Source organism: Bos javanicus, chromosome 11 (assembly GCF_032452875.1).
Source record: "Bos javanicus breed banteng chromosome 11, ARS-OSU_banteng_1.0, whole genome shotgun sequence".
Taxonomy (NCBI): Eukaryota; Metazoa; Chordata; class Mammalia; order Artiodactyla; family Bovidae; genus Bos; species Bos javanicus.
The window spans coordinates 28983390-28991777 of record NC_083878.1 but is presented as its reverse complement, the minus strand read 5'-3'; the positions used below and the strand labels follow the sequence as shown (position 1 = coordinate 28991777).

Sequence of the window (8388 nt, the reverse complement as noted above, 5' to 3'; positions counted from 1 at the left end):
AACTCCGGGAGTTGGTGATGGACAGGGAGGCCTGGCGTGCTGCAATTCATGGATTCGCAAAGAGTTGGACATGACTGAGCGACTGAACTGAACTGATCTGATCTGACAATATATTAGCCTATGCTAAATAACACACCCACAAGCTCCAGAACAGTTCTGAGGCCAACCGTAAAAGGCCAAAAGTGGGTCGTGCCCCAATTCCTGGAAATCCCCACCCCTTCTCCAAGATAGTTAGAATATTCCTCCCACCGGTTAGCCTATAAAATTACCTGGCCCATAAAAACTAACCACCCCCACGGCTGCTCTCACTTTCCCAGAGGACCCCATGCCCTGGGGCTGCCTCTTGCCTTCTGAGCCGGTCCACACTCTGTCAATGGAGTGTGTACCTTGCAGGATAAATCTGCTTTCACTTTACCATGGCTCACTCTTGAGTTCTTTCCTGCACAAAGCCGAGGACCCTCACTTGGCAGCCCATCCCAGGTACTCACCCGAGACCTGGGACACGACCATCCTCTCCAGCTCCACTTTCCTACAACACCTTGAGCTGAAATGCAGACCTGAATGCACGATATGGGTGGTCTATCCCATCCCATCCCACCATCAGGTGGTCCATCCTTCAAGCTCAACTGAAGCTTAATTCCGGTCTCTTCTTGAAAGCTTCATTAGAGGAAATCTAGAGGCACATGATGACCTTAGCTGTATTTCCCTGGGCAACATTAATTTGTACAATTCAATTGCCTTTGACCACCTGGGTTCCCAGGTGCTCCTTTCCTCCCCCAAAAGTCATTGTGAGGGAATCTCCCCATTGTTGTACCCCACCCATTCTGCCATGTGGTGGCTCCTTTCTGCAACTTCCTACCCACAGTTCAAGAGCCCAGAAACCAAGGTTGATATGTCAGGCACCAACCATCATCTGAATCCTCCACACAGACAAGGGGTCCAGAGGCATTGGCTCCGGGCAGGGTGTAGAATCCACACAAGGGGAGAAATGGAATCTCCAGTCCTGAATGCCAAAGATTTGAAGAGAGCAACATCCAGCCGAGAAATGGAAATGCAAACCTGGTCCCATCCAATGTAGTCATCTAACCAAAAGGGCTTTGGAGAGATAGAGAATCCATTTGCTGGCAAAGCAGTGCAACCAGGAAGAAGTCCCTGAGCCTGAGAGCACAGCTTCACTCACATTGTAAGAGGTGGGAGAAGAAGAAGAAAGGGACCATAGGTTGACTGGATAAGCAATGTCCATTCAAGGCTTACTGCTCTGGTCACTCAGCCCAGAGGAGAAGATTCTTGTTCTCTCCATGCTGCTAATTACAACTCTTACTAGGATGCCGAAATGAAATTTAATGCTGTCTCTGATGAAGGTCCTGAGTGAGTTTCTAGGAGTCTACAGCTATTTGTGAGTAACCTTGCTGCATCTCTGATAAGCATTATTCCTCTCACCCTGCCAGTCCCCTCTGCCTTCAAGTTCCCCCGCTGCTTGGGACACATAGTCCTGTGTCTTCCCTGGAATCAGGTGAGCAAATGAAAAATAGCACAGGTGAAGAAGGACTGAGTTCTCTGAGCCAAAGATGAGAGTCTAAATTGATGAAGCCAGAGAGATAATGCCAAGACAACTGTGGCTTCACACTGGCAAGCAAGTCATGGTAGAAATCTGGACTGTGGGCTGGAGCCCTGCCCCAGAGGCCCAAAAAGGCAGCATGTTCAGGCCTCCCTGGCCAGTCCAGCTCAGGCCCTCCAGGGGGCTTCTCCAGGTACCTCAGCTCACCTATCTGGGGCTTTCCAGAACTTCTTCCCAGAACTGAGGACGTGTTTACTGTTCCTCTTTTGGGAAAGGAAAGCCTAGGGCTTTGAGGCCAATCATCAATCCTTAGACGTCTTCTATGCCATTTCTCCCCAAAGAGATGGGAGAATTGTCTTTCATGTAAATAAGATCTTTAACTGTGCCCTCCTTTTCCTAAACTCAGGGCTTTTTACGTATCCTGCCTCACCCCAGACTTCTGCTTCACTCATTTAGCCATTATCCTAAACTGCCAGTTATATTTTTTGATGATTACAGCACATGTGTTTTGTCACTCCAATTAAGTAGTACATACTTTGTGATTCAATATGGGGAGCCTACTATGGTCTAGACCCTTTGCTAAGGGCTTTACAGACTATCTCAGCTAATCTGCATAACAACCCAGTGAAGTAGGCATCATAATTTACTATCTCCACTTTTCTGGGGGAAGTAGGGGAACAGAGCTGTCAACAAACCAGCCCAAGATTCTTGCTCCTGTGTGAGTTGAGCAAGTTAAATAACCTCTCTGTGCTTCACCTCGGTCTCTGTAAAATGGGATGAATAACAGTACCAACCTGCTAAGACTTCTATGAGGTTTAAAGGAGCTGAATGTTTAAGTGCTCAGAAGAGTGCCTGGCCCATAAGTATTGGTGAAATAACAAATGACCTTCTGGCAGAGCAGGGCAGAAGCCAGGTGGTTTGATTTCAGAGCACATATCCCTAACCATGATCCATTTCCTTGTTGATCATGGCCCATTTTATTTCTTCTGGAAATTTTCTCATGGCTTTTGATTTCCACTTTACAAAGATGGGCAGACTGAGCTACAGAAGTGATCAGAACAGGGTGACACGTGAGCTTCTCTTCCTGAGAATTCCATTGGGACAGTTCATGTATTCTTATGGGCTACGCACTGCTCTGCTGGCTTGGCTAGTTATGGTCGATCCGTGTGTTTTAAAAAAAGTAAACTGGAGCAATCTCCTCCATTAGGAAAGAAAGTCTCCCCAACAATGTTCCTATGATCTTGTGATTTAATACCAAAAGCAAAATTCAATGGGTCAAAAAATGGCTGCAGGCTTGTGTGGTGTGTAGGGTGACCAACCATTCTGGTTTGCCCAGGATTAAGAAGTTTTTTTCTAACACAGGACTTTCAGCATTACAACTGGGACATTTCTTAGCAAACTATTTTGATTTCGTCACCCTAGAAATGGGCCAGACTGGGAGAGTCTGAAAGTTAGGCCATGAAAGTTAGGCTGGGGCAGTTATTGAAACCTGGGGTCCAGTGCAGGGCAAGCTCATAGACCACGGCAGACAAGGTGAGGCAAAGAGTGACTCGGGTCCCTTGGTAAGAGGCTCTTCACATGTGACCCGCCAAGCTATTATTTTGTTTTCCTTTCACATTTTCACTCTTCCTAAACACTTCTCATAATGATTTCCTTTTAGGGGAAGGCAAGCAGCAGAATGAAGAGATCTGGCCTTGGCTTTAGGGAGACCCCATGAGTAGAAGAAAGACTATGGACTTTGGGGGCAGAGAGATCAGGGTGTGAATCCTGTCTCTGGTGTGTCATTTCAGACCTTTGTGCGAGTGAATTTTGTCATAAAAGGATAATATAAGATCAGTGATGATGTATATAAAGTGATTTGTGCAGGGTGGACTGATAGATGATAAATGACTGATGAAAGAGGTCATAGGTCAAGGTTGGAGCTCCCAATGGACTGGTCCTGATCTGAAACGGGAGCTGAGGTCTCCGGAGAGACGCTGCTGGGTGTCTGATTCATGCCTGATATTGTGTCTTGGCCAACTTCTTCTCTTCTTACCTTCAACGTCACTTCCCTAAGGAAGCCTTGTTACAGACTCATACTTCTTATAAGAAGGATGCTATACTTCTTCATACGACTTTTTGTAATTTGAATTCAAATTTACTAAATCTTAAAAATACAACTAGTGACTATAACAAAAAGAAGCAGACTCACAGATATAAAAAACAAACTAGTGGTTACCAGTAGTGAGAGGCAAGAGGGAAGGGGATTAAGAGGTACAAACTGTCCTGTATAAAATAACCTACAAGAATATATTACACAATCTGGGGAATATAGCCAATATTTTGTAATAACTACAAATGGAAGTCAGCCTTTAAAAATTATGTATCACTATAGTGTACACTTGTAACTTATGTAAGATTATACATCAACTATACTTCAATTAAAATGGTAAAAATTTAAAAGACAAAAATAAAAACAAAAATGTACTTGACAAATTATTCAATTTCTGTCTTTCCCATCTGACCACAAACTCCCTTAAGGCAGGGACCATGTCTGTCTTGTTCACTGTTTTAGATTTAGAAGACAAATGCTCGGCATACAGTAAGCATTCAGTAAATGCTGTTGAATGAAATGAAAGGATGAATCAAATGACCATCAACTGTACTAGAAGACATAATTTTGTGAGGGAACTTAGGCAGCAGTAAGCCACTAGATGGAGCTACTACTCTGCATGAAAACTGTCCGACACAACTTGTGGGAGAAATGGGGCTTTGAACACTGGATTGTCGGCCTCCAAGCCTGTGCTCTTTCCAGGGTTTTTACTTTGGTAGTCTAATGCAGCCAGTGCACATGCTTCCTGCTGCCACAGTCTCCTCACTCTTACCGGACCTTTTTTCCCCTTACGGCTTGTTGTTGTTTTATCACATACCCAAGCAGAATCCTCCACACAACCACTGGTTTCTAAAACACCAACTTAGAGAGGGGAAATGAGAGGCAGAATAGACTCAGCGTCTCTTAGACCAGACATTTGATTTAAGTCCTGAGTTCATTCATGAGCTAGCTGTAGCATTCTGAGGAAGTGGCGAACGATCTTCAATGTACCGACCAGTCATCAGTAGTTCTTCACTCAGCATCTACGTTGTATACACAGGGCTGAGCAAACACAGATAGGCTTATAATCTAGTAGGCGACACAAGACATGCCTATACAGGGCATAATACACTCTAGTACCTAAGAGCTTGTGGATGATACATATAATAAGTGTACTAGGAATTCAGAGGCAGAAAGATTCCTATGACAGGGTAGTCGTAGATCTGAAAAAGTCAGGGTCAACCTCCATGGAAAACACATTTAAAGATATGGGCACCAAGTAAACTCATCCCTTTCTTCTAGAGGCGAAGACTAAGGACCGGTTGCTTTGACACCACTGAGAGCTTGTTAGAAGCGTAGAACTGTGGGTCTCATCTCGGACCTGCTGAACCAGAATCTGCATTTTAACAGGATCTCCAGATGGTTTCAGACTTTTGGGGACTAAGTATCAGTATTCACATGTCCCTTTAAAATGAAATAGTACTCTATCTAAAATGCTCCTCAATTTTACTGTTCAGTTTAACTTTAGATTTTTATTTGCTTCTTTTAAAATTAATTTTTATTGGCGTATAGTTGCTTTACAATGTGTTAGTTTCTACTATATACCAAAATGAGTCAGTCATACACATATATGTATCCTCTCCCTTTTGGACTTCCTTCCCATTCAGGTCACCACAGTGCATTTGGTTTGCTTTTAAAATAATGGTATGAAGTACTTCAAATTTCTGCCATTTCTGTCTATGACAACCTATGAAGATTCCTAATAGCCACATTGTCTGTGGCCTTGTGATTCACTAACTGAAAGGAAATCTTTAATTCAAAGCGCCTTCACATGTATTTATACAATGGAAACTGTGGTTGAAGAAATAAGGCTTTGCATATTCCTAAAGGATGTTTTCTGAATCACTAAAGTGTATGACTTCCCTGATGGTACAGAGGATAAGAATTCGCCTACTAATGCAGGGGACTCGGTTGGATCCCTGGTCCAGTAAGATTCCATATGCCTCAGGGCAACTAAACCATGCCTCACAGCTACTGAGCCTGCATGCCCTAGAGCCCCTGCTCCACCAAGAGGAGCCACCACAGTGAAAAGCCCATACACCTCAACTAGAGTAGCCACCGCCCACTGTAATTAGAGGGAGCCTACACTCAGCATTGAACACCCAGTGTTGCCAAAAATAAATAAATAAAAATGGAAAATAACAAAAGAAGTTTATTTTATTCTTATTATACCTGTTCAACATAATCTTGGTACATTCTAATTCTTTTCTACAGGCCACACCCTACCTATCCACACTATCCCTAGTACCTTTGATGACCCAACATATGCCATGAAAGTAGAGCCAATAACTGGGGGAAATGTTCTCTTCTAATAGTAGAGTGTACAACTTCTCTGACCTAATAATATCAAGTCAAATGATCTAATTAAATGTGAAGCCTACATTTTAACATTGAAAAAAATATTTTTGCTTAAATTCAAGCGTGATATTAACTCTACTCATATCAGCTGGATAAATGAAAATTGTTGGAATATGAAATCTGTGATAACTCTGGAGAAAGTTAAGACACCAGCATATCCATAATATTTGCTTTGACCTCTCAGTAAGAAGTGATGATGGCCTTATGTCTAACGGTGGTCCCATTTCTCTTATCCACTCATGGAAGTTGGGTGAGTCCATTCAGAAGGCAGCGTGGTAAACGGAAAAGAGCACTAGAAAACTAATGAGGAAACAAGGGATCAGGTCTGAGACATGCTAGCTGTACATCTTCACTTCTTTGAGTGTCAGTTCCTCATCTATCAACCTGGGATGTGAACTAGACACTTGCTAAGGTCCCTCCCTGGCTTAGCATTGTATAAGCCTAGTTAAGTAGGAGTTAGAGCATGGTGGTCATTCGTTAAAACCAGATTATATACTCCCAAAGAGAAATAGCCCATACTGTCTTCACTTACAGATAGAAAAGTTGAGAAGGTTGGTTACCACAGCAATTTACCTTCATGGAGTCGTTTACCGATTTCATTCTGTGAAGTGACGGTATCATGAACTGGCACCTGCACAACTCCCTAATGTTTCCCTTGCTTCCATTCTCCACGAGGCGACAGTGCCAAGAGTAGTCCTTATCTGGAGAAGCAATCAGAGTTCTCAAGCTGCCTTTCGGTCTGCTAGAACAGAAGGTGCTGACAGGGGTGGGAGTGAAGGCAGGCTTCCTTTCAGTTTACTAATTCTGTAGCCGCCCTTCACAAACTCCAGCAAATATTTTGCGATGTTGCAAGGTGTTACGAGAAGTGAAAAGCAAGCTGTGATTCAGCTGGTATGAAGACTTTGCAAACAAAAAAGAGTGATCTGTTTTGCAACAAACTATTATTCTGCCAGAGTCCACAGACTGGAATACTAAAAGAGGTATTTCTGCAAGACATCGCCATCACACATATTGCAGTTGCCAAATAAGACTAATTTCAAATGATTTGGCCCAGCAGGTTCCCACTTGTGGTCCTCAGACCCCTGGGAGTGGTGGAGTTACCTGAGGGGAATCTGCAAACCCACATGCATGTTCTGTCTGCAGACTAAGTGAAAAATGTGCACATCCATATGGATTCCTTCTCAAATATGCATAAATGTTTTTATGATGAGTGAAATTATCGTACAATGTTGCTGAATATATCTTAGCTTTCTGTTATGTATTTTTCTTAATCAGGTGGATACTAAAAAAAGTAGAGTTAATACCATGCTCGAGTTTAAGCAAAAACATTTTTTTCAATGTTGACACACAATCTTTATACTTGGATCATTTGACTTTGTTATTGGGTCAGGGAATTTGGACACTTTACCATTAGGAGAGAACCTTTCCCTCCAGTTATTGGCTCTACTTTCATGGCATATGTTGGATAGTACACTCACCATTTGGTTTCTAGAAACTTAAAACCTAAGAAGACATTTTAATGGCTACTTGAACACAGCTGCTCTGTGGGAAATGTCACCCCTAAATATAAGGTATGAGCAGTGGATATATGTCTTAATCCACACATTTATGTAAGAAATAGAACCTAAATTTTATTCCAGTCTTCCATTTCTTGGCATTGTCAGTAACTTAATCTCAGTGAATTTGTAGATTTCAACCTCCCCTTTCCCCTGATTGTGTCTAGTTCCTAGGAGGGGTTTATGAGGTGTCAAGGTATGTGGTGGGGGAGGGGGAGTGGAGGGAGTGCTGAATCTGCTCCCCAAGGTTGTTCTACCATATACACTGGTATTTACTGAGACATCCATTACCCTGGTTGCATGACCCCTTCAGGTTCAGAAGCACCCTCCATTTCTCTGGCATCCTCTCAGGCACAAGGAGAAAAGCTTTATGTCTCACTGGGGCATGAAAAATTCTACCAGCCTACCTAAAGCCCCTTCATGAGGGAGCCACCATGCACCTAGTCCTTCTCTGAGGTCTTGAAATCTTCCTGGGGCCCTCCTGAGGGTGTAAAAAACATTTTCTATATTCCCAGACAACCATCTAGGATTGTGCCTTCTTTCCAGGGTGACCCTGTATAGTAGTGCACAGGACCTGGAAACATGGTATTTTCCCAGGAATTCATCTCCTGCCCCTCAGGGATAAAGAGTTCTTTTCTATGCTAATTATCCTTTCCTCCAAATATTTTGTCTATGGTGTAAGTTTTCTTCTTCTTTAGCCTAAGTGCAACTTTTGAAACCAAAAGCCGTTTTCTCTGACACTCATTTCTCTACTTCTAGCTATCACATCTCTCCTCTGGGTAAGA

The 8388-nt window shown here is 43.0% G+C and overlaps 1 long non-coding RNA gene across 1 annotated transcript; it reads left to right on the top strand.

Moving 5' to 3' along the window:
* The first annotated feature begins 209 nt into the window (after nucleotides 1-209).
* On the top strand, nucleotides 210-3396 carry LOC133256972 (uncharacterized). The gene is made up of 2 exons (XR_009739355.1): nucleotides 210-1751; nucleotides 3219-3396. It is a non-coding gene; the product is annotated as an uncharacterized LOC133256972 (long non-coding RNA).
* Nucleotides 3397-8388: the final 4992 nt, after the last annotated feature.